At 39.9% G+C, this 27,072-nt stretch overlaps 2 pseudogenes; both read right to left on the reverse strand.

Moving 5' to 3' along the window:
- The window catches only part of LOC117987159 (uncharacterized), a 2,369-nt pseudogene extending 1,863 nt beyond the window's left edge, over window positions 1–506 (reverse strand).
- A 12,216-nt stretch (window positions 507–12,722) lies between these two features.
- LOC117987161 (uncharacterized) lies at window positions 12,723–25,191 on the reverse strand (annotated as a pseudogene).
- Window positions 25,192–27,072: the final 1,881 nt, after the last annotated feature.

Consider the following 27,072-nt stretch of genomic DNA (forward strand, 5'->3'; position numbering starts at 1 on the left):
GCTGCTAAATTCAGCGGCTATGGGAGTCCACCTATTGGGAGGGTCTGCATAGCAGTATTTTCCGCTCGCCAGCACTTTGTAGTGGGACCCCAACGCCTGACGGTTTTCGAACAATGTGATTCAATACAACAATACACTCAAACTTGAAATTAATAAAATTAAAGAGGGGGAAGGAGTCAAAAACTTATATTATTCATTCGGGGGAAAGCTATAATTACCAATGCGTACTGCCGTACCACATCCCACAGATACCTACCTCTCAGCAAGAGTATTTTCTTTACAAGGAAAATATAACTTTAAAACTGCACTAGTAGGACTTCCTATATTAAATGGGATTTCACCCATATCTGGCACGGAGGAGGTTCTGTTACATTAATGTTCGGAGGAAGACGAGGCCAATGTTTGGCTATGTAGTGTGGCTGCAGGCATGGAGATTTCGCTACAATACTTATCGGCGATGTAGAGTCCGGAAGCTCACCTCGGTGCGCTCGACGTGTGTAAGTCATAAGTGATGCGATTCAATCTATACTTAATATGTGTTATAAATACGAAGTTTAAAGATAAAAGAATTTAAAGAAAGAACGATGTTAAAGTACATATAATCAGTACCCATATTATAAACGCGAAAGTGTGTTGGTTTGTCCTTCAATCACGTCGCAACAGAGCAACTGATGACCGTAGACGTGATTTTTGGCATGGGTATTTAACGACCTGGAGAGTGACATACCCCGGGAAATCAAAGAAAGGGTTTTTGAAAAGCCTAAATCCACGCGGACGAAGTCGCGGGCATCAGCTAGTAGAGAATAAAGCAAGGCAATATGTGACACATTTTGATTTTATTATTAGAATCTTAAGATACGAGAGTAGTAGTAAATGTTATTATAATATTGTTTCATTTTAAGTTAGTGCATGTGAGTATTTTTACCCAACGCAAACGAGTGTGTGTTTGAATCAGTCTGTGTATGTTTATTTTGTTTCATTTGTGGTACATAAGAGACTAAATACATGGCCGTGGACCGATTTTAATGATTCTTGCAATAATAGATTTGTGATTGATCGTCGGAGTGCTACTAAATATACTTATTAAAGCCATGCGAAAAAATATGGTGCTTACTAGACGCCACATTGGAACAGTATTTTTTTTTAAAGTCGATGAATTATGGCTTTTTACACCTGTAGTTGACAACTATGATGAAGTTAAATTGAATATATTGTGGCCATAATATAATTGTAGAAAAGTTATTGGTGTACTTAAATTAAATATAAATAAAAGAACCCAGGATAAAGAAAGAAAGAAGACTGTGCCTCACTCCAAAACCTAAATAAATCTTATTCAAATCGCGTTCGCCTATGAATTGCGTCATAGTCTGCGGCCCATTGTCGCCTACCTCTATCGCTGGATTCCTTTTTACACAGAGCCTTTGACGCCGCCAGCCGAGCTTTGTTTGCTAGAAGATCAGAATGAGACTGGATCGGCCTAACGCGCCTCCGTTTGTGGTGGCCGATCGATTATTGTTTGCGGATTCTTACGGCGCGACGGATGCTGTTTACTTCTCTTTAACTTTGGCTTGTTGATTGAAATTTCAAATGTCGCGACTCTTGATAGAGCTTTGATAGTCTCGTGGTCTCTTGTACAAGATTGTTAAGATTAAGATTCGTTAAGATTGTTGTATTTTTCTTGCGACTCTTTTAAAATTAGAAATAAGTATAGTTACATTTTTAACGCTTTTATTACAGATTTTGTACTACTCCATACTTCTATACTGAAATTAAAAAGAGGTAAAGTTTGTAAGTTTGTTTATAACTGGAACTATTGAACCGATTTTGAAAATTCTTTCACCAGTAGAAAGCTACATTATTTCTGAGTGACGTAGGCTTTACTTTATTAAAAAGAAATCGGAGATCCCTACGAAAATTGTAATCCGTGCGAAGCCGGGTGGGTCGCCAGTATATTATAAATGTGTAATGTCGTCTGTTACTTTTTCTCGACCCATCTTACGGATTTTGAGGGGTACAAAGATAGCTTGCATCCCGGAGACGGAACTAGATTTTAAAAACCTAAATTCATGCGGACGTAGTCACACTCATCTAGTAAATAACAAGGACATCTCAGTTTTCTGATAATAAAATATAATTGAATCGAGAGTTTTAAGAAATTAATAATGAGACGAATATGGGCAGAGGTATCCAGATACCCTTTTTGTGTTCGAATCTTCAGACCTCAAGTCTCAGCTCAGGCTCAACGAACGTTAACTCGAATATTCGTTATCGCTTTATCAAACTTCGTGCAATGTTTCACTGCTTTTATACCAAACTACGAGTGCTACAATATTTAGGGACCTGTAGAGCTAAATTTCATTTGGTAATTGGACAAACTTTAGCCGCGGCGAATGGCGATTCCCGTTGACAATGCAATTTCGGTTAATTCGATCGCGAGCCGCGGCGTGGCGAGTTCTGACGGACGAATATTAAACTAATTATGAACAAACCACCGCCCCGGGGCTAAAATAACCGCTGAACTCCATTAGCTCTGTTGTCCTAACTATCTTCCGCTATCACTCTGTTGGTCACTTTAAACTTTTAACCTGGTTTTACGAGTACACTATACTCTAGAGCCCAAAAAAGTTACTACATTAAAGTTAACGTTAACTGTGGGTAAATCTGCCGAAATGTAGGTATGTGTTTGACATTTAGGAGAGAAACGTGGACATATTTCCATTCATATTAAACATCTATATAAACATACAAGAAGTGAATTTAAATATTAATCACGACGCGCGCAGGCTTATCGATAGTTTTAACTTTTACCTTTTATAATAACCTAACTGCAATATTAACTTGATTAGGGCCCAATTGCTATTGCGACACTCAATCAAAATGGCGACCTAAACACAAAATTAATAGTCGTTAAAGTCTGTAGCTTTAAAAACCATCAACCAGCCGTATTTATACAATCGACTCAATGTTGACGCAACAGATCACGTGACGTTCGTTTTTAAGGCGGCAATTATACAAGTGCGATAACATTACGTAAGAGAATATGTCAAAAATCAAAGGAGTAAAGACGCTTTTGTCTGTCTCACCAATTCTTTGTATTAGCAGGATTCCGCCCGCGCGTCTCCGATAACGCCAATTTTCATCATTTCAGGGCTGGCGGGACTTTATTACCTTTGTATTTCTTAAAACCTGAATTACGGTTCATTATCACTTAAACAACTACCAGTATACCATAATATCATAAAAACGTTCCGTTGTTGAATACTCCAATATTATTATAAAGAAAGAGTGCGAATTTTGTGTTTGTGCGTATGTGGAGGGTAATTTGCAGAAAGAACCACTGCATCTATTGCCATTTGAAAATGGGGCGGACCGCTAGTTTAATTCCATGTCTTAGAAGGAATCAATTTAATGCGATAAGGTATTCTGGTTGAATTGCTATCAAAATTATTATGGTATCACAATCTTTCATTTGTTTAAAACATTCAGTACTATACAGTTGTTAAAAGCACAAGCAGTATGAGCACAAAAATGTTTTATTAAAATTTCAGAGAACATGGTAAATAAATATTTTTATACAAACTAGCTGATGCTCGCGACTTCGTCCGCGTGGAATTAGGTTTTTAAAAATCCCGTGGGAACCTGGCAATTTTTAAATTTTTCTTTCCATAAGAACCATCCTCGTACTTCAAGGAATGTTATAAAAAAGAATTAGCGAAATCGCTTCAGCTGTTCTCGAGATTTGCGATCAGCAACACATTTAGCGATTCATTTTTATATATAGAGATATGTTCAATTGCTATGAATTTCGAAAAATACAATCGTTTTGCAGTTCGACTCTATTTGTTCTAGATCGCTTACCTACTTAAGATTTAAAGTGGGCATACGATAGTATCTTCATCATCTATGCAAAACGTTTTATATAAGCATTTGAGTGAAGAACAATGTTGCCTGTTACTTATGCATAATGTTTTTTAATTCTCCCACATCTTGCGCACAAAAAGGTTTTAAAGGCAAGCGATAATGTATTCATTTAAACATCGCAACCCTGAACCAGTTGTGTTCGGCTCGTCTCAAAGGAGAATTTATTATTTAAAGTGAAAGTTATTGAGTTTCGCTAAGGTTAAGTGAGCCTTTTGACTTGCTTTGCCTATCAAAGGAGGGGTGTGAGAACCGGTGTCAGCTTCCTCTTTATATGACTCCCAGGATCTACAAATTACCTCATATTAAATTGTTGAAAGGAAATTTAATTGGAACCTGTCGAGTGGTACAGAGTTATTTGACGGAACGCAATTGTGTTTGAACTTTGACAATTTTTTACTTTCGTACGTAGACGTAGGTAATTTGTGTGCGGCATACTTCATTTATATTTTTGTTGTTCCCAGAACACATATATACAAGTAGGTACTAATAAATATCTCCACTTTATGTTAGGAATTAATATTGCAATATAATCAGTACATTATTATAAATGCGAAAGTGTGTTGTTTGTTGGTTTATTGGTTTGTTGGTTTGTCCTTCAATCACGTCGCAACGAAGCAACGGATTGACGTGATTTTTTAAACGAGTATAGTCAAAGACCTGTAGAGTGACATAGGCTACTTTTTATCCCGGAAAGCCAAAGAGTTCCCACGGGATTGTTAAAAACCTAAATCCACGCGAACGAAGTCGCGGGCTTCAGCTAGTATACTATAATAAAAAATGAATATTAAAGAAATAAATAATTTGATACCAGTAAATATTTATTTTCAACACTGTATAATGTCTCCACTAATGTTTTAGTAAAAGGTACAAAATTATTGATTTGTTCCATAATAACTTGCCAAACTGCCTTCAACGGATGATTGAGAAGTTAGATTAGTTCGAGACTAGTTCATGATCATAACGTTTCTAGGCTAGTCTGTCTTATACGTACAACACACATTACATAGTAACAGTAGGTAGAGTCACAAATAACAATGTTTTTATATTATGATTAGTTCTTGAGTTTGTAGGTCGGATTCATGACGCCGGGTTTGAAATTTTTTCAATAATTACATAATCTAACTATCTAACATAAATCGATAAACTGAAACTACTGAACCGATTTTCATAATTCTCTCACCATTAGAAAGCTAGTTTATCCAGAAGTAACATCTATAGATATTATAAATGGCAACGTGCTCCTGTCTATCTGTTATGTTTCCATATCGGCTCACCCGCCCAACCGATTTTGACGAATTTTGGTACAGAGATAGCCGTCGCGGAGAAGGATATAGGTTACTTTTGGCCCCGGAAAATCAAAGAGTTCCCACGTTTAAATTACATATTATGGGCCAAAGCTAGTTAGCAGTAAAGCTAGGAGTCAAAGTATTAAAACATCAGTAATATAGGTAACAAAGCATCGAATAGCTCCCCGCTATCTGGCCAGCTCAGACTCACGGCTGGTACATTATGTAGATTGTGGCAGCAGGCTCGACGCCGCGCCGTCTCCGCAAACCGAATTTATCGCATTGACTATTCAATCCGCGAGAAACATCTGCCGCACGCTGAATAGAAAAATCTGCGGACGCCGCTCGCGTGAATGGCGAAACTGAAAATCTGTTCAAGATGACAGGAGCTTTCTACCACATTTTGAGAATAAATAAGTAACTTGTATGTTTTGCCGTTTTCTGTTTTCGCACAGAATAGAACAAAAACTACTGAACCTTCATATTTTGAGCCTCGATTTTGGAGGCACGTGAAAAGTATCAATAAATATTATCTTAAAATCTATACAAGGTGTTAGATAGTCCGTAACATCTTGGCAAGCTGAGGCTAGGACCGCGATGTGTAGTTGTACCAAAAATTTATGAGTCCAATTTTTTTTACATAAAGTTACCTATTAATTTGCTAGTAACAATTCCACCCCCATTGCATGATGTTATTTATGATGTTTCTCTGATAACTTCGTTCTTCTTTTAATTAATAAGTTTGAACTATGCATGGCCATGATTTTTTCAGAAAATAATATCTTTAGGCATTTTTTTCATATTATTGAATTTTTCAGTTTCTTTTCTATTCTCTTCCCGCGTGCCACATATCGGCGCGATCGTTCTTCGGGAATTACTTAGCATCTTGGAGTGCAGTTCCCGCCCAAATTACTATTTCAATCTGCCTTGCGAGTCGCGACTCCATCTGCCTCGGAGACAATCAAATGTCGCGCTTGTGGAACTTTTATTACTTTTCCAAGATGTGCTCTCTCTAAATGATATTATTGGAAAAATGCAATATAAAAGCCTATAGCGAGCGGACTGTTTCTATGACTGGAGTTAATTTGTTTGCCAAAATGTATCAAACATGAAGCAACCCTTACAATAATTTAGTTAACAACAAACTTCACTTGATTACAGATCAAAAAGATCATTTTGATGTAAGTGAAGTACTACTCTGGTATCTGATGGTTAGTAGGAAATACCTTGGAAACATCAATATTTCAGTGGCCCTACCGCGGTTGTTTGACAGCTACAATGTCACGATCGCAATCATCTCTGATTGGTTAATGCTCGCTCACTATTGGCCACAATGCATTGTTGCAACAAGAATCGCACAAATTCAGTCAATCAGAACAATTGAGATTGTAATAATGATTGATGCAGGTTTTAGACAATCGCCCTACTGGAAGATAAAGAACTTTGAAAGAGGTTTGACTCGTTACTCGTATGTATCCGTAATTTACGAGTAGTACTTAACAATTTCTATTTAATTCGAGAAATACTAAACTAGCGGCACGCTATGATGGCCGGTTTGACGTTTGTCCGCTCATGAAGTTCCGTATTAATTGATAACGACTTTGAAGGAAATAATTGTATTACTTTATTGACGATAGTGATGTGCAGAGATTCATAAATTTTATCGAATGTAGTTTTAGGTTTAGGACTCAAAATTTATTTATTAAATTGATTTCTTAAATGTATACAAGTGTAGAAAAATCAGTTTGCACCATTTAAGGGTGAATGTACTTGTGAATATGAACAATTTTCACTATGTGGACAAACCTCTGAAATCGCAAAAAATATCAATAAATTTTTAAAAATGGAATCTAATACGATCGTCACATAGGATCGCTGGCTAGCACAACTACTACCTCCGGCAAACTCGCGTCAATGCTCAATGCAAAACAAGCAGTTTCGAATTGACGTTGCTTCGAAAAGTATAAACTGTCAGTGCAATGCGATTGTGATATAGTTTTGACCTGGCTTTGGATTTCAAATATTGATACTGCATTACTGTTGACCCTTGCTCGTTAATTTGGACTCTGTTCAAGCCCTTTGTTGTGGATTTCGTCGATATGACCGAACGTACGCAGAGAACTGTTCTAAATAGTCAGACACGTGAGTTCCTAATACGCCTTCGTAACTATTTCGATCGTGAAGCTCAAAATGGAGGGCCAATTTTACCTATAGCGTCAGTGGTTGAACGCGTAGCTGATGCGTTAATATTGGACAACGAACTGTTAGACGGATAACTAAAAAAAATATGGCGAGACTGGCACAGAAGAAAATAAACTTCACACACCAAAAAGAGAAAACGAGCAAAACCAGTCGTAGGCATCGATAGCTTTGATGCCGATGCTATCCGAAGACATGTTTACGGCTACTATTTACAGAAGGAGTATCCAACAAGAAAAAAGTTGGTGCATTCACTGAAGGAAGCTGGATTATTCTTCGGTGGGGAAAGTTCTTTAACGAAGATTTTGAAGACCATTGGATTTCGATACAAAAAATGTAACAAACGCAAAATATTGATGGAAAGATTTGATATAGCGATGGCAAGGTATACTTTTTTACGGCAAGTGAAAGAAATCAAAAATTGGCAAAATGTTGTGTTCTTGGATGAAACATGGCTTAATGCTAACCATACTGTAGGCCGTTCTTGGAACGATGACACAGCAGCATCTACTTCCAAAGTTCCTGTAGGAAAAGGATCGCGACTTATAATTTGTCACGCCGGAACCATCAACGGGTTTGTCGAAGGTTCTCTCATGGCTTTTGCGTCAAAAACCACTGGAGACTATCATGAAGACATGAATGGAGAAAAGTTTACTGAATGGTTTACCTCAATGTTGTGTAGCCTCCCTGAACCATCTATTATAATTATGGACAACGCCCCATACCACTCGATGCAAATTGACAAGCCACCTGCCCAATCCCAAAAGAAAGCTGATATCGTCGCATGGCTTCGTAAAAATGGCGTAGATGCAAACATGAATATGTTAAAAGCGGAATTAGTACGTCTTTTAAAAGAAAACAAACCAACCAAGATCCGATACGTCATTGACGAAATAGCATTAGAACATGGGCACAGAGTTATACGGTTACCGCCTTACCATTGTGAGTATAATGCGATTGAGTTGGTGTGGGCTCAAATTAAGGGATATGCTGCAAGACACAATACAGAACCCCCATTTACCACAAAAAAATGCTAAAATTATTAGAAGAAGCTTGTGAACATGTGACTAAAGGAGACTGGGAAAAGGTTGTGAATAGAACTGTTAAATTAATAAGGGAAGATTATGAAAGAGATGTGAAAATAGATAATATTATAGAAAACGAACATAATTATTAATGTATGTGATGATAGCAGTGACGACAGTGAAATAGTAGTATGGACGAATCTGATTAATTATGGCCTTTTGTGGCACCTTTTTCGGTATCTTTTGTATTCATATGTTTCTTGTGTGCATATAAAGTATGTATATCATTTTCGTTCAAATATTCAGTTCGTTCAAATAAATTAAATAAACATATCATTTTGTTTTATTAAACCTATTTAATCAGGTACAAAAACAAAACTTAATTGTTTTTGTTCGAGAATAAATTGACATTCCACATCACTATTGTAATGTGTCAAACCGGCCATCATAGCGTGCCGCTAGTGTAGTTAAAATTTAAGAGCTTTAGAACCTAAGCTTGCAAGGTCTGTCGCTTTTCTGTTTCGCTAATAGGTATAACACACGCACAGTTACAATTGTAGCAAGATTACAATAACCGCTAAGATTTGGAATACCCTTCCAGCATCAGTTTTCCCCTCCAATTATAATATGGGTACCTTCAAGTCAAGAGTGAATAGGCATCTTCTAGGCAAACGCGCTCCATCTTAGGCTACATCATCACTTGCCCTGGTCTGATTGCAGCCAAGCGCTAGTCTATAAATAAAAAAATTAAAAAAACTCAGCCGATAACAATAATTGAGATAGTTGTAATGTGAATATCAGAACTTTGCTAGTTGCACAGTGTTCAGCCATGTTCTCATAATGTGGAGCCTTGAGGTAGCTACACGTTAGCATTCATCTCACATCGCATCGTAGATACAACGCGGAGGCGTGAAGGTGAAAGGAATCCCATAGGTGACAAAGGGGTTGTTGTTTGGAGTGTACTTATGAAGTGACGTACTGGTACACTCGCACACTATTTTACGTGAAGACGCGAAACTTTTCTTTCTGTACAAGTTCTTTATCATTTGTATTTCTAAACTAGCTTATGTCAGTCAGTCAATCAGTCAGTCAGCTTTTCCTTTTATATAATACTAGCTGATCCCCGCAGATTCGCCCGCGTAGATTAAGGTTTTTAAAGATCCCGTAGATAGCCTATGTCACTCGGGAATAATGTAGCTTTCTACTGGTGAAGAATTTTCAAAATCGGTTCAGTAGTTCCAAAGATTACCCCCTACAAACAAACTTAACGAACATTACCTCTTTATATAATAGTATAGATGTAGACTAGCTTACGCTCGCGACTCAAAAATCCTTTCTTAGCGGATGCCTACGTCATAATAGCTATCTGCATGCCAAATTTCAGCTCGATCCGTCCTAGTAGTTTGAGCTGTGCGTTGATAGATCAGTCAGTCACCTTTTCTTTTTATATATTTAAGATATAGATTAACTATTTTTTTACAAGTTCCTTGAGAGGATTTAGCACAAGATCAGTGTAAAAATATTGATGTTTCTAATAATTTAAACTTTTGGTTCTAAATAAACACTTTTTCCTCTGTTGTTATTCTTTTGCTGATCACGTTATAGGTACGGTTATTTCAGTTGTACACAATCTCTAAAACTTACCTAATAACACGACTAAATGTACTGCTATCCCTTTTACAATGCTCCCTACGGAAAAACATATCACTAGATAATGACCTGTAAAAGTTTAGAGATTGTGTACACAGAATTAGCCACATGAGGTATACTTTCAAATTCCGTGCAGCTGCACTCTCAATGTTATATGCAATTATTTATCCATTTTGAATAAATATCGCCGATTACTCGATTACTGCATAAACTACGGGGGTTTTTTTTTTTTTAAACTTAATTATTATTATCATGTAAAAGTGTAGGTCTGATTTCCTTGTGGGTCAATTTGCATGTATTTATTCACACAGCAGTATACCGCGGAGGTGTTAAAAAGACCCCCATGTGACACAAAGGGCTGTCGCGCCGAGTGTGCTTGTAGAGTGACACAGTGCTACAGTCGCCTGTGTGCGACTACCGCACTTGATGCGGCAACTTTTCACACTTCAATACACTGTCTGAATGGTATCATTATTTGTAAGGGTTTAACTATTCCTGCCACCCGCTACTTCTATTTATCTATCTTCTATCATGATCCTTTTCAGATCTTTTACCTACTTATGTCCATCCAAAAAATCACATGGATCCTTTGCTCTGTTGCGGCGTGATGAAGGATAAACCATCAAACAAACATATTTCCGCATTTATATCTATGTAATACGTATCTTCGTTTTCTTTACTCGTTACGTGAACTCTTTTTTTAATTCGGACTTCTGAAAAACAATATTTTAGGAGATAGCAGATAGATAACTACCTCCATTTTGGATATACAATACATATTTAAATAGCTTTTGAAACATCAAAGATCGTGTCCATATTCTGTAGAGTTTCATTTATAACAGGAAGTTATTTTTCATTGAAAACACAAGTTACCATCTTTCTTATGTTAACTTTCTACGTATTTCAAATATTGTTATTTTTACGATTACTATTTTAGAATATAATATTTAATGTAGTAGTCTAACCAATAAATCGTGCCATTTTATTTTATTTTATAATAAAATAGCTAGAGCTTTTATATTTATAATAATTCGCGTAGAAACATTATGAAAGTGCTAAATTAAAATTCTTGAAAGCAATTTTCCATCAATATTCATAGAGGCGTCCAGTGTTGAATAGATGAGAGCCAGGCTTAATAAACCCACCTCTTAACTTATTAGTTTGAAGAACTATGCTTCAAATATTTAATGAAGCACCTATTTAGTAATATAATCATATAGCTAGTAAGTTTTAATAGTAGAGACATGTGTATAAAAACCGGCTAAGTGCGAGTCGGACTCGCGCACGAAGGGTTTCGTACCATTATCTATAAAATAAGCAAAAAATCACGTTTCTTGTGTGGGAGCCCCTTTAATATTTATTTTATTCTGTTTTTAGTATTTGTTGTTATGGCGGCAAAAGAAATACATCATCTGTGAAAATTTCTACTGTCTAACTATCACGGTTCATGAGAAACAGCCTGGTGACAGACGGACAGACAGACGGACGTACATAATATTTAAATTGTGTTTGAAAAAACAATGAAAATGCTATATGATATGTGATTTACGAAAAGGTCCTTCGAGCCGGATGCGTTTTATTTCAAAGGTACTTCCGAAGTTTCCTGTATTTCATTTCGAACGGTATATAGAACAGTATCACAAAGGAGCCGCGTGTACCAACGAATGTCACGTTTACTTCACCTACTAATACAAACGGGGAAAATTCTTTTCTCCCCACCCACTGAGCTTTATTTAAAAAACCGGTCAAGTACGAGTAGGACTCGCACACGAAGGATTCTGTACCATCGTACAAGATATTCCTAACACTTTTATGTAGAACATTGCAAGTTAATGATGGGCTATACGTTTGGCTTAGTAAATTTTTTTTTGTAAAAAAAATAAAAAAACATTTAACCATGAATTTAGAATTACTTCCGTACTTTGTATTGTGCGCTTCTGCACATCTCACTATGCTGGATTGGTGGAATTCTTCAGGAAAACACTTGTTGAAGCACTATTTTCTTTATTTCCTAGGTACTGCTACCGCTAGGTCTGGAGGAGAACTGTACCGGCATACAAAACCGGGCCGGTATTTATTCGAAATCACATGAAAAAAAGTAGACCATCTGATTGCTGGCAAATCAGAGGATCTTTACATTGACCAATCAGGAGAGAGCAGATTCGAGAGGTGTGGCTTACTTAGAGGGTTCTTTTCGACTCCGGCTATACCGTAGTGAGAGCCGCGCCTCTCGCTCTATAACTGTTGCTATCTCTATCTACACTATTTCTCTCGCTCTCAACTATTGCTTTCTCTGTCTACTTATATTTCCTATCTCTGTTTATTCGTAAAAGGCTATTAAATTTACATAGTAAAATCTTAACAAATCCTAACATACTACGCTACTGTTTATATTCAAGTATGTACTATACATAAGACCTTGCTAAACATAAGTCTATAACCTACACCCTAATACCTATTAACTATCTTTATTAAATTACAGGCTAAACATTGCTTATCTATACTATAAAAATCCTATGATAACTATTAAACTATTAATTATTTTCACAAACAAACACTATACACTATATCGTCCCGCACAATATAAAATCCTATAATAACTGTTAAACTATTAATTGTCAATCAATACACACACTAGGCACTATATCGTCCCGCACATCCTCCCGCCGTGCGATTATGTCGCATTGTCTGTCGGTGCGGGCGCGTCGTCCGTCGATACAGGCAGGACCACCAGCTTCCTCACCGGCCGTCTCAGCACTCCGCCTTTGGTCCGGATGTCCACTGCGCGCACGACGTTGTCTGGTCCTGGATACGTTGCGATGACTCTGCCTCGGATCCACACGTTTCGGGGCAGGTTGGCGTCGACGACTTGCACCAGGTCATTGTTCTGGATCGCTGGGCCTCGCCCATGCGGCTCCCGCCGGTTTTGGAGTTCCGGCAGGTACTCCTTCACCCAGCGCGTCCAGAAGATGTCGGCCAATCGCTGCGAAGCTCGCCACGTAGATCTGGAGACCGCATCCTCTTCGTCGAATGTACCTGGCAGCGGTACACGTCCTGGACCTCCCAGCAGGAAATGGTTCGGTGTCAGCGCTTCTGGATCATCTGGACTGACTGAGACGTGAGTCAGTGGTCTGCTGTTGACTGTATATTCCACTTCGGCCAGCAGGGTGGAGAGGACCTCTTCTGTAGGATGGCGTTCGTGGAGTGTTGCTGTCAGCGCCGTCTTCACGGAGCGCACCAGTCGCTCCCAAGCTCCGCCCATGAACGGCGCCCCGGGTGGAATGTAGCGCCAGGAGATTGTCTTCTTGGCTGCTTCCTCTGCTGTTGCTTCGTCGAGTGCTTGACGGAGCTCCTTGTCTGCTGCCTTCAGGTTGCTGCCGTTGTCCGACCAGACTTCAGTTGGAGACCCTCGTTTCGCCATCATTCCTCCTCAGTGCCATCACCGCCGAGTCTGCGCTGAGTGAGCCGGCGATTTCAAGGTGTATGGCCCTCATGGTCAGGCAGGTGAAGATGGCCACCCATCTCTTCTGTCTTGTTCGGCCGACGGTCACGGAGAGAGGCCCGAAGTAGTCTACCCCGGTGAATGTGAAGGGACGTCTGTGATGAGCTAGGCGGCATCCCGGCAGGTCTCCAGTCCTGGGGTATGGTGGCTTCTGAGTCTTCATTCGGCAGAAAAGGCAGCGTCGTATGACCATTCTTGTTACAGGTCTCAGGCGTAGCACCCAGTACTGCTGTCGGCACTCGTTCACTAGTTGTCTCGACAGCCGGCGTGGTGAAGCTGCTGATGCACTGCATTCACCCAGAGTCTGATTGTCGAGTGGTCACCGTCGAGCACCATTGGACTCTTCAGATATTCTGTTATGCCTTCTGTTGCTTGAATTCGGCTCCTCAGTCTGATGGTGTTGTTGACGTACTCGACGCTCAGCTGGTGTAGGCGGCTCTCCTTGTTCAGTGTCTTGCTATTGTTCAAGACTTCTATTTCTTCTCCGAAGGAGTCCTCTTGAGATGAGCGCATCAGGAGTTCTTCGGCTCTTCGGAGATGTTCTGCAGTGACTGGGAGAAACTTCCTGCTGGACGATGCTGTTGTCTTCACTGTTTGTTTCTGTTTCGTCGCAGGCTTGTTCGTCTTCTTCCAGTTTGGGTCCTTTTCTGTGTTCTTTCTTGTCCTTCTGTAGTTGACACTCTGTTTGGTGGCTCTACAGAGTTCGATGAACTGCAGAACTCGAGCTGTGGTGTACCGGAGTCTGTCCCAGTTTGAGAAGCGAGACACCTCGGGTAAGGCTTGTGAAAGCTTCGGCTTGCTTCTGTCTATGACATGGTGTATTCTCTCTTCGCCAGAAGGTTCTTCTTTTTCTGTAGACACTTCGACGGGCCATTGGTCTTCTGCTTCGTAGAGAAAGTCAGGTCCCTTGTACCAGCGGTGCTTCTCGTCGAATGATGTTGGCACGTCTCGCGTAGCGTCGTCTGCTACGTTCAGTTTCGTTGGCACCCAGCGCCACTCGTTGACTTTGGAAGACTCTTCTATTGCAGCCAGGCGATGTGCTACGTAGGGCTTGTATGAGCGTGCTCCTGTTCGGATCCAGGTGAGTACGGTCTTGCTGTCTGTCCAGAACACCTTGCAGTCTGGTTTTCTCTCGTGCTCTTCTATGACTGTTTCGGCGAGTCTTGTACCCATCACTGCTGCCTGGAGCTCCAACCTCGGGATGGACGTCAACTTCAGCGGCGCAACCTTCGCTTTGGCCATGATGAGTGATAGGCTGACTTCACCATCCGGTGTCACTGTCCTCCAGAAGACGACTGCTGAGTAGGCTGCTTCGCTTGCATCGGTGAACACGTGTAGCTGGATTGAAGTGGCGTCGTTGTACTGTAGGTAACGCCTTGGGATTGCCACGCTGCTGAGGTTCTTCAGATGATTCATCCAGTCTTGCCACTGCTCAGCCAGGTCTTCATCTATTTCGTCATCCCACGACGTGCCTCTTCGCCATACTTCTTGCAGCAGCTGTTTCGCTCTTATGGTGACAGGTGATGCGAGCCCGAGCGGATCGAAGAGTGACATGACCACTCGCAGCGCTTCTCTCTTCGTCGGTGTCTTCCCACTGATGAGTGTTGGTGCGACGCGTGCCAAGTTGAGGTTGAAGGTGAGTTCGTCTGTGTTGAGCTTCCAAATGACACCCAGCACCCTTTCTGTCTTCTCTTCTGGCTTGTAGAGTTCCATGTCTTCTGTGGTTCAACTTCGCCCAGTGCTTCTAACAGTTGAGGCGAGTTCGACTTCCATTGTTTCAACTCAAAGCTGGCCTTTGAGTGCACTTCGCGTACTGACTTCGTGATGCGCACTGCTTCTTCGAGGTTTCTGAAGCTGTCCAAGTAGTCGTCCACGTAGTGCTTCTGTACGATGGCAGCTGCGGCTTCAGGGTGAGCTTCTTTGTGCTGTTCAGCATTCAAGTTCTTGATGTAGATTGCTGTAGATGGAGAACTTGATGCACCGAAGATCAACGAAGTCATTCTATATTCTTCAGGTGGTTGGCTGTCTCTTCGTTCTCCTCGCCACAGATACCGCAGTGCGTCCCTGTCTTCAGCTCGCAGCTTGACTTGCATGAACATCTCCTTGATATCCGCTGTGACTGCTACTGCGTGTTGCCGGAATCGCATGATGACGCCAGGCAGTGACTGCAGGAGATCAGGTCCTTTGAGTAGCATGTCGTTGAGAGCTACTCCTTTTGTCTTTGCTGCTGCGTCGTGTACCACTCGGAGCTTCTCAGGCTTCATCGGGTTGATCACTGCGAAATGTGGCAGGTACCATGTCTTGCCAGCAGTCTTCTGTTTCGGAGCGAGTTCAGCGTATCCTTTTGAGATGAGAGCTTCCATCTGTTCTGTGTACTTCTGTTTCAGCTTGGGGTCTCGATCGATCTTCTTTTCTATGTTGTGAAGTCGCTTCAGTGAGTTGTTGTAGTTGTCCGGGAACGTAACATCTTCTTTGCACCAGAGAAGTCCTGTTTCATATCTTCCATCTTCCTGTTTGGTAGTGGTCTTCTCCAGGATACGAAGTGCTTGTTCTTCTGGATCTGTCTTCGGTTTCTTCGGCTGTATGCAGAGTGCGTCCATTTCGAAATACTGTTTAACGAGGCTGTCCAGGTCGTCTTCTGTTCCCTCTGTGACGTGCGATACGAAGTCGATGCTACGTCCGGCGGCGCGGCTCTGGCTGCCGTGTAGCACCCACCCCAGCGGTGTGAGAGAGGCTACTGGTTGATTGCTATTTCCTCTTCTCACTTCTGTTGTCAGCAGGAGGTGCCAATTATCTTGACCGATCAGGACTCGAGGCTTGATGTCTGCATATACGAGGTAGTCGCGGATGTCTGCCAGGTGTGTGCAGCCGTCCACCAACTCTCTTGAAACCCGTTGCGATGACACTTGAAGGTTCTTCACTGTTCGTGCTTGTATACGTTCTTCATGATCGTTGAGACCTCTCAGCTTGATGTTCACTCTTCTTGAGGCTGACTCTGATGTCTTCATGTCGTTGATAGTTTCTATCTTCAAGGGATCGATGGGTCCTGTTGCTCCGATGAGTTCGGCTATGCTGTTGTCTATCAATGTCACTGTTGACCCGTCGTCCATCAAGGCGAATGTGTTGAGAGCTCCTTTGGGCCCCTCAACTTGCACTGGAATAATCTTCAGATAGGATTGTTTCTTCTGTATAGTCCACGCCGAGTTGATAATTTCTGTGATTTCGACGCCTTCTTTCTTCTCCGGTGTCTTGGTGTAGTGCAGCATCTTGTGGTGAAAGTATTTGCAGCTGTTGACGCCACACGCCTTGACCCGGCAGTTGTGTGTTCTGTTTCTGTATCGAAGACATCGAAAACATAGGCGTTTGGACTTGGCTATGTCCCATCTTCCGTTTGCATCCGCGTTCTTGAATTGTTCACAATCGCTTGCCCCGTGCTCTCCTTCACAGATGGCGCACTTGGGTGTATACTGTTTTTCTGTTACGTTGTGAATTTTCTGCGGTCTTCTCTGTTGCGTGGCAGGCGCATGTGATGTATGTGGTGCCACTTGTTCAGGAAGCGCGTACGGCCCGCACAGCTCCGCTTCTCTCTTGAGGAACTTCTCCATCTTCATTAGGTCCGGATCTTCTTTCGGCTGTAGCACTGCGAAGTCGTAGTATCTATAGCGCAGCGTAGGTGTGAGCTTGTCCACGACCGTCTTCGAAACCTCCGGGTTGAACATGTAGTTCACGCAGCTGAGTGTCTTCAGAGTCGCGACCACATTGGAGACCTTTGTCGAGAAGATGCAGATGTCGCGCGGTGACTCGGTAAGGCGCGGCAATCCACGTAGAGCTTCTATCTCCATCATAGCGATGGATTCTGGTCTTCCGAATCTGGATTCCAGTGTCTTCATTACTTCTGTTGGGTGCGCGCTGGTGATGAGAAGACCTTCAACTGCTTCTTTCGCTCTTCCCTTCAAGTTTCTTCTTAGACGATTTGTGTTTTCTATTGTGGTGAACATGCTTTCTGTTTCGTAATATGCGGCGCGGAACGGTAGCCATTCCTGATGTGATCCTCCGAAGATGGGCAGCTCGATGAACTTCGGGCGTCGTGCTGCTTTGACGGCGAGCGTGATGGCTTCGGCGAGTTCTGTTAGACCCGGTTGCACTCCCGCCGGTGACTGAAGTGGATTCTGGTGCTTCTGTTGTCCCGTGCTGTTGACCACTGGTTCTATAGGGTAGTGTGGCTCGCTGGTGATCGCTAGCGCGGGGCGTGGGGGCTGTGACTCCAGCCAGTTGCCCACTCGTTCGCTCGTCTCGGCTCCGGAGTGGACGGATGCACCATCATCTTCTATTTCATCTTCTGTTTCTTCAGCTTCCATGGCGGCGATGCGGGCAGCGGCTAGTTCGACCTGAAGACGTAGCAGTTCTTCCTTGGCCTTCGCTATTCTATGCGCCTTGCTGCGGCTGTGGGTCGACCCCTCCCCCTTCTTGCTAGGGGGGAGTGGTACTTCTTGCGGCTTGACAGTCCTCCTCCTCTTCTGGATGGCCGACGCTTCTCTAGCCTGGCTACGCCCCTGTTCTATAGCAGAGGCCTCCACGACAGCGGGGGCCCCAACTGTGTCGCATCGGCGGGCAGTGCCAACGCGACGGTGGTGGGCGCAGACATCTGTGAGGCGGCGGCGGTTGCAGTCATCTCTCTGACTGACTCGGAGGAAGGCACGGCGGACGTCGATGTCTCGGAGGGTGGCACGGCCGTCGACCTGGATGTCGCGGAAGTGTCTGTTGCCGCCCTCGACGCCGTTCGCTCCGACACTGTAGTTTCTGTTGCGGCGGTGGTAGCAGTATCCTCTGATGCGGCCGGAGACTCTTCTTCTGTTGAAGCCTTGCGGTTCTTGAGCTCCTGCCGTGTTACTGGCATATTTCCCGAATTCGATGAATATTCTTCAATTTTCCCGATTTTCCAACGTATCCGGCTCGAAGGACCATTCAATGTGCGCTTCTGCACATCTCACTATGCTGGATTGGTTGGAATTCTTCAGGAAAACACTTGTTGAAGCACTATTTTCTTTATTTCCTAGGTACTGCTACCACTAGGTCTGGAGGAGAACTGTACCGGCATACAAAACCGGGCCAGTATTTATTTGAAAATCCCATAAAAAAAGTAGACCATCTGATTGGCTGGCCAATCAGAGGATCTTTACATTGACCAATCAGGAGAGAGCAAGCTCGAGAGGTGTGGCCTACTCAGAGGGGTCTTTTCGACTCCGGGCTATACCGTAGTGATAGCCGCGCCTCTCGTTCTATAATTATTCCTATCCCTTTCTACAACTATCTCGCTCTATCACTGTTGCTATCTCTATCTACGCTATTTCTCTCGCTCTAAACTATTGCTTTCTCTGTCTACTTTTATTTCCTATCTCTGTTTATTCGTAAAATCTTTATAAAAGGCTATTAAATTTACATAGTACAATCTTAACAAATCCTAACATACTACGCTACTGTTTATATTCAAGTATGTACTATACATAAGACCTTGCTAAACATAAGTCTATGTCCTACGCCCTAATACCTATTAACTATCTTTATTAAGTTACATGCTAAACATACTATAAAAATCCTATGATAACTATTAAAATATTAATTATTTTCACAAACAAACACTATACAGTATATCGTCCCGCACATGTATTTTATAAACATTACACTTAGTACTTTTGGGCTGTCGTGTAAGTCTTTATAGAACAGTTAAAGAAAATGACAAGGCGCGTCGAACCTTTCCAAATTCCCGATTTGACAACCCTAGAAATAGATGCCTTTTGACGGCTCCGGACGGATTTGTGATTACATCACACAAAATTACCTTTGTCTTCGAATAAAATAAATAATAAACCTTGTCACTTCGCAACAAGGTCTAGTTTTGAACAATTTTAATTTTTTTTTAGCGAAAATTGTGCTTGTAATAAAGTAAATAGGCTTGTATCCTTATCGATTCCGATCTGACGACCGCGATCGCTATCGTTATGTTTCATAAACCCCTGATTTATACTTTGCCAGTTGGTTCTGATGAAATATTGTTAGTTTGCATGATAAGAGTTGTTGTATTGTGATTAATTTATAAAGTAGCTGTACGCGATTAAAATAATTTGTAAGTTTTAGTAGCTGTGAACTAGATTTTTTACCGAGTCAAGTAGGTTAGTTAAAAGATTTGTAAAGTTGTCCACCTAATACAAGAAACCCTTGTAGGTAGGTATAGTGCTTTCAATATTAACTGGCGTGTTTCCACTTGAGACTTCTACAGTCGCAGACTATGTAAACGATAAAAAAGCTTGGATTTGACTCGCTCCAGCAATGCACGGGGCTGCAATGGCTTGTATAGTACGGTATAATAACATTGTAAATTGAAAAATTAAAAAGAGCAACCGCCGAGTTTCTTGCTGGTTCTTCTCGGTAGGAACGGCATTCCGAACCAGTGGTAAATTAAAACTACCTGACTATTCATAAGCACTTTTAAAAAGTTTACATGAATAAAAAAAACATTTTATTCTATTCTATTCTATATTCTATTGAGACTGTCATTAGCAATAATAGGCTGGCTGAATTCTCAACCACTAACCTTCAACCTATCACAGCTTCAAAGGACGATAAAACCAGTCAAGTGCGAGTCCAACTCGCACACGAAAGGTTTCATACCAACCTAAAAAAAATTTTTTTCGTAATGTACCTAACCACAAATTCATGATAGTGAGATTTTTCCCTTTACTTGAGCTTAATAACACCTTGCTAACTGCTGAATTTCATGATTCTCCTGTTGAATTTGATGATAGGTTTATAGGTTTTGAATTTTGACTCCCTTGATGGTTATTGACTGACGCGACAGACAAACAACGAAGTGAGGGTATAAGTCCTATAAGGGTTCTTTTTTCCTTTTCCGGTACGAAACCCTAAAAACATAAAACTAATTAATGAGACCTATATCAGTATATACTCCCATACAAAATAACCCACATAATTTTGCAATGGTGTGACGAAAAGTCAACCCCACAGTAAGTATATAGGGTACTCTGAACCCCACAAGGCATCGGATTCCCGTCAATGACCATTAGTGTTATCGCGTTTCCACAAAACATTTACACAAAGGGACACAGCTTCAATTCCCGTGACGAATATGCGATGATAAATAGGCAGAGAGATAGCGGCTAGAAACATAATGCACTATGTATCTACCTATAGTGTATACTCAACTTTTCAAGAAGAGAAGAGAAAGAAAAGACAACTTGAAAAGTCAATATTTTATTTAAAAATATACCGTTGGCAAATATTTTTTCAGAATAATTATAATAATTTATAAACCTAGCAGACTGCTAGGTTTATAAATTATTATAATTATTCTGAAAAAATAATAGCAGTAATAGTAAAATTCATTATAAAGTACAATTTATTACTTACTAGCTGATGCCCGCGACTTCGTACGCGTGGATTTAGGTTTTTAAGAATCCTGTGGTAACTCTTCAATTTTCCGGGATAAAAAGTAGCCTATGTCCTTCCCCGGGATGCAAGCTATCTCTGTACCAAATTTCGTCAAAATCGGTTGAGCGGTTGAGCCGTGAAAAGCTAGCAGACAGACAGACATACACACTTTCACATTTATAATATTAGTATGGATTTTTGATATTTATACTAGTTTTATTAATATTTTCCTTTTAAAATACTTTATATTAAGTAGTAAATATTTGTGTACCTTAGTATTAATGAGTACACGCTCTGTGACCTTGGTTTTTTTACGTCATAATAGCTATCTGCCTGCCCAGCCCGATCCTTTCAGTAGTTTGAAGTGTGCGTTGATAGATCAGTCAGTCAGTCGGTCATCTTTTCCTTTTATATAATTAGATTATGTCGTTAAACCACGATAAAAGTTTAAGATAATTGATCACGTAATTTTAAGGTTATATTACTGTACTACTAAATGTACTAGTGGTGACTTAAGACTTTAACTGATGAAATCTAATGAAATCAATACATGACGACCTTGACGGTCCCGGGTTCGATTCCTGGCAGGTATTCGGAATTTTATAATTTCTTAATTTCTGGTCTGGTCTAGTGGGAGGCTTCGGCCGTGACTAGTTACCACCCTACCAGCAAAGCCGTGCCGCCAAGCGATTTAGCGTTCCGGTACAATGCCGTGTAGAAACCAAAGGGGTACGGGTTTAATAAAAACTGCCATACCCCTTCCAGGTTAGCCCGCTATCATCTTAGACTGCATCATCACTTACCATCAGGTGAGATTGCAGTCAAGAATCTAAATTTTAAAAAAAAAACTTAAAACTTTATTTTCAAATCTAATGAATTCAATGCATGAACGCTTTGGTCGCCGGATCTCAGCCTATGGTGTTTGGCGAATAACATGGGAGTCGGATGACATGCATTGAGGGTGCTCCATAAGTAGGGTACTCGAAGGCTTAGTGCTCCCATTGTTAACAGTGCATGAATGTTGCCAACCTAATAATCCGATGGTTATTATTTTTTCTTTATCCGTGATTCGAAATAAAGCATGTTATCCTGTAAGGAAATAGCTGTTGTGGGACAATGGTGATATGATTCTTTAATTTTACATCTGTAAGAGGGAAATCTTTTACAACTTTTTTTCTATTGCGTGATTGTTGTTTTTTCTGTTGTGAGCGTGTTGCTTTGGCTTGAATAGAATAGAATAGAATGTTTTTTTTATTCATGTAAACTTTTTACAAGTACTTATGAATAGTCAGGTAGTTTTAATTTACCACTGGTTCGGAATGCCGTTCCTACCGAGAAGAACCAGCAAGAAACTCGGCGGTTGCTCTTTTAAATTTTTCAATTTACAATGTTATTATACCGTACTATACAAGCCATTGCAGCCCCGTGCATTGCTGGAGCGAGTCAAATCCAAGCTCTTTTATCGTTTACATAGTCTGCGACTGTATAATTTGCTTTTTTTAGGAGCATACTTTTAACACATTTTTTAAACTTGTGTAAAGGCAAGTCTAAAATTGCTTGTGGAATTTTATTATAAAATATTACATTTATTTCTGACATCGGCATTGACGAGCAATGAAGATGAAGCAGTCTACCGTCTAACTAATTTAACGTCTTTCTAGTAATTATTTAGTTACAAACTCACAAACTAACTACGTCTTTCTAATATTTATTTAGTTACAAACTCACAAACTAACTACGTCTTTCTAATATTTATTTAGTTTAGATGTAGCGTTAGAAATTATCATCGCTAACGCTATCGCCTCGCGCGACTGTAGAAATGCCCTTATATTTTGGCCGGTGTCGCATTGACTGCATCAGCTGTATTTATTGCGATGCGCTTTTGTCCGTCGTGACCAATTTCGGCGGTTTTCCTTCACATTTGATGGGGCGTGGTAATTCGAGCCGGATGTTTGGGGGCGTGACTTTTAAGCGTGTTTGAAATATTTCATACCCATTATCACATTTAGTTATTTCGATGGCATAATGCGTGAAATTGGACACTACATAGAAGGTACTAGGAATAGCGCGGATTTATTTTGTGCAATATTACCACCGACGCAATCGAACAAAATCAGCTTGCAGTACGAGGTAGAAAATAATGTAGGTACATCGACCTTTAGAAGGAGATAGCGGATTTGTAGAGCATTGTCTCTATCGTTGAGACCAACAAAACGTCATGTTATAGGTATGACTGACAGAGACAAAGCCAAAATGTCATTCTAAAGGCCGATGTACAATATTTTCTGCCGCATAACAATACTTCTACTAAACACCGAGGTATGGCCATTTAGGCATTTACTATCAAGATATTAATTTGAGGCTATTAAACAAATTAAAGATCCATTGAGAGAAAAATAAATAAATTTTCATTAAAGTAATTTTTGACAAAAATATCAATATGGCGGCTATACTATTTTCAAATGCGTGTTTTTTTCTTTTAAGTTCTTTTTTGACAGGGCAGTTCTTAACTTATCTAAATATACTTATAAAACGAAAAGTTGACTGACTGACTGACTGATCTATCAACGCAAGCTCAAACTACTGGACGGATCGGGCTGTTTGGCATGCAGGTAGCTATTATGACGTAGGCATCCACTAAGATAGGATTTTTGAAAGTTCAACCCCTAAGGGGGTGAAATAGGGGTTTGAAATTTGTGAACTCCACGCGGACAAAGTCGCGAGCATAAGCTAGTGACTTAATAAATTCCTTTTGAGTTAGGAAACCCTAAAAATTCAAGAGCCCTAAAATGAATCAGTAATTGGTAAGAAGAATCAAGTTATAGGTTATAGGCTCGTTATAGGCACCTATTCACGCGATGCCTAACTACAAATTAAGCCCACCGCGCCATTAGGGCTCGCCCACAGGCAACGTGTTATTTGGACTGCCTTTAATAACGTTTAATGTACGCCGTTTACAAATAATAGTGTTGCCACGTTGGTGTACGAAACTCTAGATACCTACTAGATAGATGCTTTTTAATTGGGTATCATAAAAAAATTAGGCGCAAATTTAATATATTGAAGTCGTTGGCGTTGCGAACACAGGAAAGTGTAATCGTGTTTTTTAAATTTAATTTAACAAAGTTATTGTAGTTCGCTTTGTTTTAAAAATGTGAATAGCTAAAATAAGTAGGTATGCTTAACCAGAAACGGCCAAAAACAAGTGTAAAACAAGCTGGGATATTATAAAGGGTCAACCTCACCAGAATATAATTAAAAATGTAATCGACAAAATCAAGGTAAACGACAATTTATTATCTGATCCGCAGGAGATCTCCAATGCTTTTAATGATCACCTTATTTCTTTAACTAATGGAAACCGGAATAAAATAGAAAACACAAATAAAACACGACTGTGTGATAGTCTATTTCTCACCCCCTATAGTGAAAATGATATTGTCAAAATAATTAAACAGCTAAATAACACAAATGCGGTAGGATTCGACGAAATAGCTACAAAAATAATAAAAGCTGTAGCAAATGAAATAGCTCCTGTCTTGACTCACCTTATTAATAATTCATTAGAGAGTGGATGTTTCCCTGAACTACTAAAAGTTGCAATAGTAAAACCGGTACACAAAAAAGGAGATAAATCAAATATGGGAAATTACAGACCCATAACCTTAATCTCAATTTTTTCCAAAATATTCGAAAAAGCAATGCACCAACGTCTGTCAGATTTTATAAAAAAGTTTAACGTTATAAAAAAAGAGCAGTACGGATTCCAAAAGCAAAAATCAACTATACATGCCTGCTTTAACCTTATTGACACTGTCACAACGTATCTAGACTCCCTAAAACGACCTATAGTCATATTTTTCGATATGACCAAAGCATTTGACTTTATGTCACATGACCTTCTTCTCTGTAAGCTAGAGAATTACGGGATCCGAGGCCCAGCTTTGGAATGGATAAAGACTTATCTTGAAGACAGAAAACAATCAGTTGAAATAAAAAATCTAAGTAAAGAACAGGTTTTAACTAGCTATAAATCGTTCGCCAAACAAAATAATTTTGGTGTACCTCAAGGTAGTCTACTCGGCCCTCTATTATTTATTTTATACATTAATGACTTACCAGATGTAATCTCTGACAAATGCATCCTATACGCTGATGACATTTCGCTTATTTTGACATGCTCCAATAATACAAATAATAATGATGAAATTGACATAAATAATAAGATTAAATTAATAGGAGAATGGCTTAGCAGTAATAATTTATCACTTAATATATTAAAAACCAAATATATACAGTTCTCTAATTATAATAATACAAGAAAAAATAAATTAAATCTTAGTTACCAAAACCAAATAATTGAGGAAACCGACGCAGTAACTTTTCTCGGAGTTAAACTAGACAGAAATTGTAACTGGAAAGCACATGTTGAAGTAGTATGTAAAAAAATAAATAAATTCACATACGTACTAAATAATTTACGGAAAACCTCAAATTTAAAAACGGTTCTTACTGCATACTACGGCTATGTATATTCAGTTTTAAGATATGGCATTCTTATATGGGGAAATTCCACTGAAATAAAAAGAGTATTTATCGCACAGAAAAAGTGCATCCGTGCAATCACTGGTAAGGCCCCATATGAATCGTGTAAACCTATTTTTAAAAGTTTGGGAATCCTTACACTCCCTTGTATATATATCTTAGAGATAGCGATGTTTGTTAAAACCAACATGCATCTTTTCAAGACTGCGAGGGAGGTATTTCCGCGCGGAACTAGAAATAGGGAAAGGTTGATGTTAAACAAGACGCCCAGGACAGCCACGTATTTAAAGAATTGTAGTGCCATGTGTGTAAAAGTCTATAATGCAATTCCTAAATCTGTAACTGCACTACCAGTAAACAAATGCAAAAATGCATTAAAAAAGTGGCTGTCGCAAAATGTATTTTATTCTGTTGGTGAGTTTCTAGAATTTAAGCACAAGAATTAGAATGAATTTGATTAAGTTATTAATATTATTGACTGACATTTATATCTTTGACACAATATGATATTCTTATCTGATGTACTGCCTACTTTGTCAAAACATTTGTACGTCAGGGCTTCCTGACTGGATATGTTGGCAACTCTCTATTGTAAACACCTTGTCTTCCCATATTCACACAAATAAATTATTTCATTTCATTTCATTTCATTTCAGAGATAATATATTAATATATTATCTCTGGCTTAACTAATTAGTAATTTTCAAAAAAGTATAGCCAGTGTCACTCGGTATAATGTAAGGATTCTACCAAAACCCCATATATCGAAACCTGTTTCAGGTACTTATTTAAAAGTTATAGCGGAACAAAGAAATTTACATACATACATAGATATATGAACCCTGAGCCCATGAACTCCTTTTTTGGGCAGTTGTGTAATAAGAACAAGTTGCCAAGTTGGAATGTCATTTCTAAGGATGTTTGTATCTTTGGTTTGTATATCAATGTCACCTGTCTGTAAGGGGTGCAATTTGTTATGATTATGGGTCTCGTCTGACGTATTGTAGACATTATGTACCATCATCTACATTCACTCATCAATTATATTGTTAAGAGCCGGAACTACCCGATACAAGCTTTTTTCTTTGAAATTGTTTGATAAAAACGGGGCCAAACAACAAGGTTTGTTAAAAATCATAAAAACTAAACATTGATTACCTACTTAAATAATTCAAGTTATTAAATTTACCAAAATAACCCATGATCAACCCATCGTCGGCTCACTGCAGAGCACGGGTATCCTCTCAGAGTGAGAAGGGTTTTGGCCATAGTCTACCACGCTGGCCATGTGCGGATTGGTAGACTTCACACGTCTTTGAGAACACGACGTTTTCCTTCACCGTTAAAGCAAGTGATATTTAATTAATTAAAACGCACATAACTCCGAAAAGTTACACGTGCGTGCCCGGAATCGAACCCCCGACCTCCGATTAGAAGGCGGACGTCCTAACCACAAGGCTACCACAGCTTTTATCAGGTACTAATTACAAACTGTCAA

This window comes from Maniola hyperantus, chromosome 12 (genome assembly GCF_902806685.2).
Source record: "Maniola hyperantus chromosome 12, iAphHyp1.2, whole genome shotgun sequence".
NCBI lineage: Eukaryota > Metazoa > Arthropoda > Insecta > Lepidoptera > Nymphalidae > Maniola > Maniola hyperantus.